Source organism: Rutidosis leptorrhynchoides, chromosome 2 (assembly GCF_046630445.1).
Source record: "Rutidosis leptorrhynchoides isolate AG116_Rl617_1_P2 chromosome 2, CSIRO_AGI_Rlap_v1, whole genome shotgun sequence".
NCBI classification, from domain to species: Eukaryota; Viridiplantae; Streptophyta; class Magnoliopsida; order Asterales; family Asteraceae; genus Rutidosis; species Rutidosis leptorrhynchoides.
Window position 1 is genome coordinate 138532106 of NC_092334.1, and position 13638 is coordinate 138545743.

The 13638-nt window shown below is 34.2% G+C and overlaps 1 pseudogene; it reads right to left on the bottom strand.

Annotated features, from left to right (window-relative positions):
* Positions 1-2219: 2219 nt before the first annotated feature.
* LOC139888295 (protein NUCLEAR FUSION DEFECTIVE 4-like) lies at positions 2220-12382 on the bottom strand (annotated as a pseudogene).
* Between the last annotated feature and the right edge of the window lie 1256 nt (positions 12383-13638).

Below are 13638 nucleotides of genomic sequence, written 5' to 3' on the forward strand. Positions count from 1 at the left end.
TGCATTCACTTCAATGCAATCATCTGAAAAAAACCTAATCTACTCTCAAAATTCAATCATCTTAATGTTAAAAAAGTAAAAAACAAAATTCAATCATCTGAATGTTAAAAAAGTAAAAAACACACGGGATCCCCAAACAAAAATAGGGCTTTTGAGAATAGTCGGTCAAAGATAGCGAGTGATTAGATTAGATCATCATCGATTATGAAACAAAAAATCGTCGAATAAAAATAGATCATCATCCATACGTCTATTATGTCGATTGGTTTTATGTAACTTGTGAATCTTATCATGGAAATCGAAGATCGGTCAAGCGATTAAGAAGCAGGTCATCATCTTACTTTGTAGATTGAAATGGGTGAAGTCATTGATCGATTCGGTTCGCGCTATGGGGGAAACCCTTAGCTCGATGATAAAGATCCATAAAAAAATCAGTCGCAACAATAACCACCACTGTACTGTCAATTTTATGTGATTTCAAAAACCGTTTGAAGCCTAGAATTTTGCCGTTAAGGTTTGCCGTACGCGGTTCGCAATTGATAAGTACACTTTTCGATTGCAGTTTTACTTTATCGATTTGTTTTGTTTGGTGATGTTAAAGCCACGCTTTTGATTGTTCACAGTTTGATACTGCCGTTTTGTTTTGTGCGTAGGCCAATTTATTTGACGCTCATATTGATGGTGGCCTTAGCTTCGATACATCTAATTTTGTTTTGTAAGGTAAAGGATCAAAAGGTTATTAGGTAAACATGAAACATATTGAACAAGTTTATTTGCAGTACTGAGTATCTATTTTTTTGTTTGCCTATATATTACTATAAATATTCAGGTTTTGAAACTCTTTGTGATGAGTTCATTTAAGGAAAAAGTCGGGTCTTGACTGAAATGGATGGCATAAAGGTTTCTCAAATAAGGTGATCTATACTAGGTGTACTTTCATGTATTTCATGTGTATTCCAATGCTAAAGCATTGGCTTCTGAACTTGATGTATATTAAATGGGAGATGATTCTAACACACACTTTTTTGATCCTCACACACATATTTTAACTTTTTACTCTTCTAATAATACTCAATTGGTGTGTGAGGATCAAAAAAGTGTGTGAGAATCATCCCCCATATTAAATTTTTGTGTAATATTTTGTTATTTTATTCAAGTACAAAAGCAAATGGATAGTAGCATGGTCAGCTAATGATGCAACGTTAAGAAATACATTCACCATTAATATTAACATATTAATTTCACCCTTTTGAAACATGATTCACGTGCAAATTTTCATGTGAATCATGTTTCAAAAGGGTTTTAGAAGTTATAAATGGAAGATTTTGCATAGAGTGACAAGTTATTATCTTCAAATTCTTGCTACAAATGTAACATTTATTCTCAATATGTATAGAAATTGTAAGTATGCATGTAGTTATCATTTTAATCATGGGGCGCCTCTTTTATAAGACTGTAATTGCTAAGTGTGACTATTTGAAATTAAAATTTGAGATATTACTCCGTATCTTGCACCACCCCCTCTACTCGAATCCCAGCCTCTAAATTTGATTTTATACAATCATTCTACAATTTTCAAGATAACTTTTCGATTTCTCATCCTCTAAATTTAATTTTGACGTTTATGTGATTTTTAATTGGTGAGTTTTACTTGTTAAGCTGAACTAAAACCTTTCTTTTATTGGGTAGGAAAATACACTTGTCTGGTGCAGTGTCAAAGGATGATATTAAGCAGTTGTATATGTTTGAGAAGCCTGTTTGTTATCAAGGATATCAGTAAACACAAAAGATAACCCTAACTGTTTCTGTGGCCTAATTTCACCTCCAAACGGTAGCCAAAAATCAGGGTTATGGCAAAAAAACTTCTGAAATTGTTTCTTCACTGGGTCCCGATCCTTCCAAAGATCTTCGTGATTCAACCGACACACCAGCTGGCTTAACAAATCTTGGTGCAACATGCTATGCAAACATCATACTTCAGTTTTTATATCAGAAGTGTTGGAAAAACAGCCTGTTTTGGATCAACTTGTTCGACTCTTTGCACAACTTCATGCTAGTAAAATGGCGTTTATTGATTCAGCTCCTTTTATTGAAGCACTATCGTTAAATAATGGTATTCAACAAGATAGTCACGAGTTTCTCACATTGCTTTTTCGTTGCTTGAGCAATGTTTGAGCTATTCAAAAAGCAGAAAACTTGAACATAAACCTAACAAAGAAATGCAACCCCTTGTCTGATTGTAGCAATTCCAACCCATACATACCTTTTACCCTCCTACAAAACCACCTCTTGTGAGCTTTCTATGTGATGCTCATAGATTACACCCTCCAAGTATGCCATACAACAACGACCCTAACGGTATGTTAGTTATCAGGATGTTATGATTGATCCCTGAACTTTTTGACCCAAACGGCTCGGAAGTAATTGATACGGCTGATGAGAATACGAACCCAGAACTAATCCCGATCAACCCTGTGGCTACACTCAGACCACTATATCCACCTGAGAACTAGCACAAGATAAGCAACCTGCATTGGCACAAGTGAAAGAGCTAGCCATCCGGTTCTAGTTGTATACGCTTCTGCATCATGTTATAAGCTTAAAAATTAGCGTCACATTATAAGCTTAAAAATTTGATGTGATAATTCTCATCTCACTTTTTTTTTAGAAGGGGTGTTTAAAACTTGTGGTTATCTCAAACGGGTCAAATTGGTTGAATACGAGTTTAATGTCTTCTAAAATCCATTTTGTTCAATGTTTACAACCTTCAGAATTAGGATGTATTGTTGGAAATTTAGTGTAATTGAGGGATTTAATCTACACTTGTAAACGGGTTAGGAGGTACGGAGTGTACACCCATTAAGTGATAGATTGCCCGGACCCGAAAGTGGTTTTCCATTATCACAAATTTGAGTGATTACGGAAGTATTATTCCTGCACTAGGTGAAACATCTCCATCGTGGAAATAAAACAAACAACTTTATGTAAATGATTTGTTTTAGATTTGAAAACGATTTCCTAGATTTGGTTGTTGGAAATAAAACAAACAACTTTATGTAAAGGATTTGTTTTAGATTTGAAAACGATTTCCTTGATTTGGTTGTTGGAAATAAAACAAACAACTTTATGTAAAGGATTTGTTTTAGATTTGAAAACGAAATTAGTTAGTGAAACATCTCCATCGTGGAATAATACTTATTTTTGGGTGCCTATAAATAAGGACTATCATTTATGAGAATAAGATATACGAAAAACACCTTAATACTCTTATGCAAAAGAGTTCTTGTTTACTGCCAATAACAAGAACTAATCTCTGTCTTATCCCAAAGTGATATTCGTGTAACCCAGGCAATAAGGGTCGAATAATTACTTTCGGAAAGTGATACCACGATTCAGTGATTTATCCGGCTATCGATTATTTTACCCTACACGAAATTTCAATAAAACCTCCAACAATCGAAAGTAATTATTCGTTATAATCGATGGCGGCTACGATGAAACACATGACGGCGAATTTCTCCAAACTTGATAAGTTTGAGGGAATTGATTTTAGGAGACGGCAAAAGAAGATGCACTTCTTTCTGAGCAGCATGAGTGTGGTGTACGTACTCAGCACACCAATTCCTGAAGATCATGGTGATGATGCCACTATTGAACAAATTCGGAAAAGGTGCAAGTGGGAGAACGATGACTACATCGCTAGAGGTTTAATCCTCAATGGTATGGCTGATTCCCTTTTTGATATTTACCTAAATGTTGAATCTTCTAAAGAACTATGGGACTGTTTAGAAACCAAGTATATGTCTGAGGATGCTTCTAGTAAAAAGTTCCTTGTGAGTAATTTTAATAATTACAAGATGGTCGATTCTAGACCGGTCTTGGAACAATACAATGAGCTCATTCGTATACTTGGTCAATTCACACAACATAAGATGAACATGGATGAGTCTATTCAAGTCTCAAGCATAATTGATAAACTACCTCCATCTTGGAAAGAATTTAAACATTCTTTGAAACATAAGAAGGAGGAGTTAACTCTTGTTGAGTTGGGTAGTCATCTGCGTATTGAGGAATCCCTCAGGTTGCAGGATAATGACAAGCCAAAGAGCAACGAAGTTGCTGATACGTCTGTTGTCAATATGGTGGAACATAAAAAGTTCACTAGTAATAATGACAAAAAGGGCAAACGTAAACATCAAGGTTATAACAAGGCTAATCCGAACAAGAAGTCTAAATTGACTTGTTGGAAGTGTGGTAAAACTGGACACATGAAAAAGGATTGCAAGGTTATTTTTGGTAATAATAATGCCAAAGGATCTAGCACAAGCGGTTCGGGAAATGGTTTAAACAACCACAACTCGAAAGGTCAGAATATATTTAATAATTCAAATGAGAATTATTATGTTTCATATATATCTGAGGCTTATTTTGTGCAGGATGATGATGTCGCGTGGTGGGTTGACTCGGGAGCCACCACCCATGTATGCAAGGATAGATTTTGGTTCAAGACTTACGAGTCCGTGACTGATGGATCAATTCTTCATATGGGAAATGAGTCAACAGCCTCTGTTCATAGACGTGGAAGTGTGGATTTGTGTTTTAGTTCTGGAAAAACTATTTGTTTGTTTGATGTTTTGCATGTACCACAAATAAGAAAAAATTTGATTTCCAGTAGTGTGTTAAATTGTTGTGGTTATAAACAAGTGATTGAATCTGATAAGTTTGTTTTGTCAAAACATGGTATGTTTGTTGGTTTTGGTTATTTATGCAATAGAATGTTTAGACTTAACATTAATCACTTGAATGTTAATTTTGCTTTTATATCTACTTCTAGCATAAATAATTCTACACTTTGGCATGCTAGACTAGGACATATACACTTTAAAAGAATGCAAGATATGTCTAAAGATGGATTAATACCGGTTTTTGACATGAACAATGAAAAGTGTAAAACGTGTATGTTAACAAAGATCACTAAGAAACCATTTCAAAATGTACATCGTGATACTGAAATTTTGGAATTAATACATAGTGATTTATGTGATTTGCATGCTACTCCTACTTTAGGGAACAAGAAATATTTTGTGACTTTTATTGATGATGCTTCTAGATTTTGCTATGTTTATTTGTTACATACTAAGGATGAAGCATTAGATAAATTTAAAATATTTAAAACTGAAGTAGAATTACAACAAAAGGCTTTGATTAAAAGACTTAGAACAGATAGGGGAGGTGAATACATTGACCAATCGTATTTCCAATCCGTTGGTATTATCCATGAGACCACATCTCCTTATACTCCACAACAAAATGGTATATCTGAAAGGAAGAATAGGGTCCTTAAGGAAATGGTTAATTCCATGTTATCCTATTCGGGTTTAAGTGAAGGATTTTGGGGGGAAGTTATGTTAACAGCTTGTTATTTGCTTAATAGAGTTCCTAACAAAAGAAACAAGATTACACCTTATGAACTTTGGAATAAAAGGAAACCTAACTTGAATTATCTTCGGGTATGGGGCTGTAGGGCGGTTGTAAGACTACCTGATCCCAAGAAGAAAAGTTTAGGTGAAAGAGGTATAGATTGCATATTTGTTGGATATGTTGAACATTCCAAGGCATATAGGTTCTATGTAATAGAGCCTAATGAGTTTGTCTCAATCAATTCTGTGATTGATTCAAGGGATGCAATCTTTGATGAAAATCGATTTTCATCTATACCTAGACCAAAGGATATGATTCCAAGTAACAATGGAATCAATAAGGATTGTAATGATGAAGTCTCTGAAAAGGCTGTTGATCAGTCACTTGAGCTTCGAAAAAGCAAAAGAAAAAGGAAACCTAAATCATTTGGACCAGATTTTCAACTATACTTAGTTGAAGGTTCTAGGGATGATGTTTCTACCCAATATTCGTATTGTTTCAATGTTGTTGATGATGATCCTAAAACATATGATGAAGCAATGAGGTCTCAGGATGTTGCATTCTGGAAAGAGGCAATTAATGATGAGATAGATTCTATCATGGGCAATAACACTTGGGTGTTAGCTGATCTACCTCCTGGTTGCAAACCATTGGGTTGCAAATGGATTTTCAAAAAGAAGATGAAGGTGGATGGAACTATTGAAAAGTTCAAGGCAAGGTTAGTCATTCAAGGCTTTAGACAAAAGTCTGGAATTGACTATTTTGATACTTATGCTCCCGTGGCACGTATCACTACCATTAGACTGCTGATTGCTTTGGCTACGATTCACAATCTAGTTATTCACCAGATGGATGTGAAGACAGCATTCTTGAATGGTGAATTGGATGAGGAGGTTTATATGAACCAACCTCAGGGCTTTGTCATGCCAGGAAATGAAGGCAAGGTGTGCAAACTTGTGAAATCCTTATATGGTTTGAAACAAGCACCTAAGCAATGGCATCAAAAGTTTGATGAAGTGATTTTATCTAGTGGTTTTAAATTAAACCAAGCAGATAAATGTGTATATAGTAAATTTGATGATTCTGGTAAAGGAGTTATAATTTGTCTATATGTTGATGACATGTTAATCTTTGGGACTGACCAAAGTCAGGTTGATTTAACAAAAGAATTTTTGTCATCAAAATTCTCCATGAAAGATATGGGGGAGGCTGACGTTATCCTTGGCATTAGGATCAAACGTGAAAGCAAAGGAATTTCGATTTGTCAATCTCATTATATTGAGAAGGTGTTGAAAAAGTTCAATTGCTTTGAATGTAATCCTGTGAGTACCCCTGTTGATCAAAGTGAGAAGCTTATGCCTAATCAAGGTGAAGCTGTATCACAACTTGAGTATTCTCAGGTGATTGGCTGTTTGATGTACGCCATGACTTGTACAAGGCCGGATATTGCTTTTGCTGTGGGAAAACTGAGTAGATATACTAGTAATCATAGTACTCATCACTGGCAAGTAATTAGGCGGGTACTGAAGTACTTGAAGAAAACTATGGACTATAGTTTATCTTATAATGGGTTTCCTTCGGTAATAGAAGGATATTCTGATGCGAGTTGGATAACCAATATTGAAGATCATTCTTCAACGAGTGGTTGGGTGTTCTTGCTTGGGGGAGGTGCTATTTCATGGGCTTCTAAGAAGCAGACATGTATTACCAACTCAACGATGGAATCTGAGTTTGTTGCTTTAGCTGCTGCTGGTAAATAAGCAGAATGGCTTAGAAACTTGATCCATGAGATACCATTATGGCCTAAACCTATAGCACCCATGTCTATCCATTGTGATAGTGCTGCGACATTGGCAAAGGCTTATAGCCAGATGTACAATGGAAAGTCTAGACACTTAGGTGTCAGACATAGCATGATTCGTGAACTCATCATGAATGAGGTGATTTCTATAGTGTTCGTGAGGTCACAACAGAATTTAGCTGATCACTTGACGAAGGGATTGGCAAGAGACTTGGTGAACAAGTCTGCTGTGGGGATGGGTTTAAAGTCCACATAAATTTATAATTATAAGATACCCAATTCCCTTCTGATGAAAATTAGAAGTTGAATTCAATGTGGAAGCCTTATACTTAGAAATTTGGAGTACAAAATTTTGTATCATCCCAAGGTAAGGTATGTACTCGGACCTGTTGAAGGTGAGGATGAAGTTTAGCTTCTTAATGGTTTATTTGAAAAGGTGCAATAGCAGGTGCATGACTGAAATGAACTACCTATGTGAATGTGAAGTTTTGCCGCTTCAACAAAGCTTGGACTTTTGCTTTAGATACATTCATGAATGGATATGGACACATGGCTTGTAAAGTGTCAGGATAGCTTTAGAGTATTTGAAAACTTATGTGTATGTTATTTTCAGTTATTCAAATGGGTTGAAGGGTTCAATTCTTAGAACACCCCGATTCTCGAATATTTGGAATGTGTAATGTACTAAGGTGAAAATTCAATCTTCAAGATATTTTCATTTATGCATAAGTTTTTGTTTTAATTTTTTAATTCTCATGAAACGAATTGCACTAAATTGGGGAGGATTGTTGGAAATTTAGTGTAATTGAGGGATTTAATCTACACTTGTAAACGGGTTAGGAGGTACGGAGTGTACACCCATTAAGTGATAGATTGCCCGGACCCGAAAGTGGTTTTCCATTATCACAAATTTGAGTGATTACGGAAGTATTATTCCTGCACTAGGTGAAACATCTCCATCGTGGAAATAAAACAAACAACTTTATGTAAAAGATTTGTTTTAGATTTGAAAACGATTTCCTAGATTTGGTTGTTGGAAATAAAACAAACAACTTTATGTAAAGGATTTGTTTTAGATTTGAAAACGAAATTAGTTAGTGAAACATCTCCATCGTGGAATAACACTTATTTTTGGGTGCCTATAAATAAGGACTATCATTTATGAGAATAAGATATACGAAAAACACCTTAATACTCTTATGCAAAAGAGTTCTTGTTTATTGCCAATAACAAGAACTAATCTCTGTCTTATCCCAAAGTGATATTCGTGTAACCCAGGCAATAAGGGTCGAATAATTACTTTCGGAAAGTGATACCACGATTCAGTGATTTATCCGGCTATCGATTATTTTACCCTACACGAAATTTCAATAAAACCTCCAACATTTGATTCACGAATGATAATGATTTAAAATTTGAATTATTCAAATGTTCTTATTGAACTTTGTTTTGAACAAATGCAAGTAGTTTGATAATCATTCTGTGAATGAACTCTATGAATGATGTAACAAACACTGTTTTTGTAAGGAGAATGTTTGGGGTCAATTTTGTGAAAACACGTGCCTACAAATTTGTTTACAAAAATTATACTTCCTCTATATCATTTGGAGCGGGTACTAGCAGCTAACCATGTCCAAGACAACTGATATAAGATGACTAAAAAACAAGCACGTAGAATAGATATTTACAAGTGCTTTAGTTTCGGACCCATAACCAAGTGATTGTGAAATTTGTCCTAGATTATTACTGTAAACGAGTCCAATAGTACCCCCACAAAATAAGCTACATAATAAAGCCAGAAATCACATCTTGTAACCATCAACTAGTATGTTCCTCACCAAGTACCACTAGTTGATATTTCTCAATCATCTTATCAAAAACGCCTTCCAAAAGCTCTTCGATTTCGACCAAAGTGTAACTTGGCCCGTCAACAAGGTGGGCCTGCTTAAGAGTGTTTAAGATTTTTGGTGATGTTAACGGAAGAACCACTAACATGAGCGCAACAATGAGAATATTCCGTGATGATGTATGTAAGACAAAAAGATATAAACCTGTAACGGCCGCTAAAATATACAAAAACAAATACGTATGTGCGTCGTTTTTGTTTGTTGTGTCGTTTATTTGAAGGTTGTTTTGAGTAGAAGGTTGTTGGAGGATGGGGCCGAGTGCTCCGATGGATGCGATGAATGGGAGAAAGGCGATGGGAATAAGGTAAGAGGTGGTGTTAATGTTATCGTGTGAGGTTATTTTAGTGACGATGAGATTGTATAGAGCGGCAGTTAGGCCGTTGAAACTAACGCCGAGTGATACGGCAAGTGGCCAGTTGTTTGTGACGTTTTTTATGCATAAAACGAAACAGACCGTGTTGAACCTGGTGATACTGCAACCAGCTGACAAACATAAAGTAAACACCTATCAAGTATAAGGACCGGGTTTAGAACGCCTTCATAAAAGGTCTAATTAGTCATACACCACTAATAATGCTTTAAAGTGTTGTACGTTACAATAATGTAGTGCATGATTGATTGTGGATGACTAATTTTGGTGGTGTATAAATCATCATTTCTTTTAACCCGTAAGCAATAAAATATAACCCACTGACCAACTTTCACATCAATTGGGTGAAATTTCTCTGTCTAATGTTTTTCCCAAAAAAAAAAAGAAGAATAAATATGGTTGATTGCAGTCTAAAGTAGAGCCAAACTCCAAACATTGGCAGCTTTAATAAAAGTTCAGTGACAATTTTGACCTTTATTCATAAGTGGTAAGATTTGGGTGTCGATTTCTCTGAAGTTAAGTAGGTGGAATCAAGGATACAAACAAGGCTGCTAAGATAGTACAGGTCAAAGATAAAAAAAGGTTGCAATGAAAGTTTAAGTCAAACGGGTTTGAAAGTCACCCAAAGTGGATACCACATCCAATATCAAGATTTAGATTATTATTGTAGTAATGCATGCAGCAGCTACCGAATATATGTAAAAACGTTAAAAAAATACATTATATATTGAAGATAGACAAAAAATGTATGGGTCAATCTAGTCACATATATATCCATAACTCGCCTGTTTTTACCACCTCTAGCAAGAATAATCAAGTTTCTTTAATACCTTACCTAAATAAGATCACTAGAAGTCGTTCGGTGTTAAATCTCAGTGTTAAATTTAACACTGGATTTAACACTGAGGCCAAAACAGGAGAAATGGTTCAGTGTTAAATCTCAGTATTAAATCATTTTTTTAATATTAAATATAATTATTTTATTTTAATGAATATATATTTTATTTAATATATAATAAATTAATTAAATATTATTTATTTAATTTAAAATCTTTTTATTTACTTTTTAATTTGTGTAACTAATATATATATATATATATATATATATATATATATATATATATATATATATATATATATAGTGGTAGGATCAAGAGGGAAGTAACCATTCGGGGGGAAGCGGGGGGAAACAAAAACTTTTTTTTTTTTCGTTTTTTGAAAAAACTTTGTTCACGAACATTATAGATGATATGAAAATATGAACATTTAGTAGAGACACTTTGTGATAAATGTTTTTATTTTGGCGGGAAAACGCTCGAAGAAGTAATATATAACAATTATCGTGTTTTTCGAGCGTATTTTAAAGTTTTAGCTATTGGGGTTTAGATATTAGGGTTTATAGGGTTTAGATATTAGGGTTTAGAAATTTAGGGTTTAGGGTTTAGATTTAGGGTTTAGATTTAGGATTTAGATTGAGTTTTTAACACGAACGGTTTAGAGTTTAGGGTTTAGGGTTTAGAGTTTAGGGTTTGGTGTTTTGGGTTTATGGAATAAACCCAAAACACCAAACCCTAAACCCTAAACCCTAAACTCTAAATCGGGCTAAATTTTACTTCACAAAACATGAAAAAAAAACCTTCATATTCTTCACGAACAATATTATCTTGAATGTTATTTTATATCGATCGTTTTCCCGCCTAAATAATAACATTCATCACGAAGTGTCTCTTCTAAATGTTCATATTTTCGTGTGATCTTAATGCCGGAAAAAAAAATTTCAAAAAAAACGAAAAAAAAAAAAATTGCTTCCCCCGCTTCCCCCCGATTGGTTACTATATATATATATATATATATATATATATATATATATATATATATATATATATATATATATATATATATATATATATATATATAATATAATATAAAAAGAATATATAAAACAATAATTATGATGATTTAATTAAAAAAAGATAAAATGTTGGCCCAAATTCTTAATGAACTAATTGGCCCATTTTGGCCCACTAGAAGTTACAATTAAACCTAATGAAACTATTCAGCATTTCATCATCTTCTTCCTCCCTTTGTCTTCCTCCCTTTTTGTCTGCAACCAAAGAAAAAAAAAAAAAAAAAGAAAATAAAGAAAGAAAATGAAGAAGAAAATGAAAAAAGAAAAAGGCAACGACACAGCGTTACCCAGCCGACGGTGGCCTTTAACGCCGGTTTAACGCCGGCGGGGAGTCGGCACCACCACCGTCTCCGACGTTAAATTCGTTTAACGGTGAAAAAATAGCACGACTCCTGGTGCTTACCGCAAATTATCAAAGTATTTACCTTTTTTTTTCACAAAAGTTACAGTAATATTTTTTGTAAATTAGTAGTAGACTTAGGAGTTTGCACCAAAATGCCAAAAACTGGAATTAATTTATCTGATCCGGTTAGGCAAGCTATATCAAAAGGAAATGATATTTCCAAACACATTTTTTATAGATCCACTAACTTTTTACTTTCACTACCTAAAATACGGTTTTATATAATCTATCACCTCCTCATATATTACATATTCAAAGATATTTTAGGAATAATCAAGTTTCTTTATTTAATACAAGAACAATGAAGTTTCTTTAATGCATTTTGACCTTTTACCTAAATAAGGACCAATGAGTACAAATCATCAAAGTATTTACTTTGAACAAAATATGAGGTTTTTAGGTAAAATACGGAGATTTTGAGCAAAATACGGATGCTTTGGCCAAAATACGGAGGCTTTGGGAGTAAAATATGAAGACTTTTGGGCAAAAAAAATCCGCCGGGCAAAATAAAATCCAAAATTTTCACATTGAAAATTACAAATCCACTGGGGCCCCCACCCTGCCTCCACATATTTCCGCACCTGATAATACCTATCATTGCAAAAAGATTTTATTATTTTTGTTCTTTTTATTATAACTTAATTACTATGGGTGTTAGGGTTTTTTATACAGTTTCAATTTGTATTTGTAAGTCTGGAATTGAAAATCAAGAAAATTGCGAAGATTTAGTTGAGGATTTCTCAATTTTTTATCTTTATATATTCTTTACCTAGGATTATTAATAAATCTCTTATCTTGATTACTGATGAGGCGATGACCCTTGAAATCACAATTGGTATATACACAATATAAGTGAGTTTAACGCTTTCAGTATGTGATAAGATGGCAAATTGCTTTATGAAGACAAGGTGTTTGATGAAATGCTCAAAATAAGGAAGTTTGTTGCATAAAGCCTTTGATTGCTATACGTGGGCTTAGCAAGTCGACTGCACTTGGTCTTGCAGACCCGTTGACACAGGGATAACTCCACAAACTCGATTGATAGTTTCATGATACTTTAGTTTCTTGGGTTTACATTATATTTGTTTCTTGCAGCAGGCAACTGGATGTGTCAACGTAAGGTAAATTAGTCTGCTTCTTAGTAATCATAAGAATACATATCTAGCAATCCGTTGAAGATAAGAGATTTTTAAGGACTGATTTTGTAATCATATATATTTAATGGTGTTATGGTTTTTAAGTGGAATAATTGTGCCCAAACTATTTACATATTCACACTTTTTGTAATGGTTGCAACATGATAGAAACCTTTTCGAGCAGGTTAGACTCCAAAGAAACAAGAGAGGAGATAGAGATTTGGCTTAACCCAATATTTCATTCATATTCGTTCCAAACAATTGAAATACAATTTATACTAAATGCAAATAACTGAAATGCTAAACAAAAGGAAACATGCAGACTTCGACTAACAACCAACCCACTAATATGAGTGGAGCTAACTATATGCAAACAAATAAAGATAATGGGATAATGCATGCATAGATGTCTACTACGTGAGAGGTGGATAATAACTTCCATTCTCATGTGCAGACAACATTATTTGCTATTAACTTAATTGATACGAACTATTAAATTCATCAGCATTCATTCGGCCCAACTAATTAAAGTACATCAGGCTGCCAATTGGGCTTCACACAAACTGATATTTTGGGCCCGTATCAATACCCGCCGGTTGAAAATCAACCTTGTCCTCAAGGTTGGAACTTGTGGCTGCCATATCTTCGGATGTCTCGAAAACTAAGAATTGTGGAGGGTTGCAACGGTGAC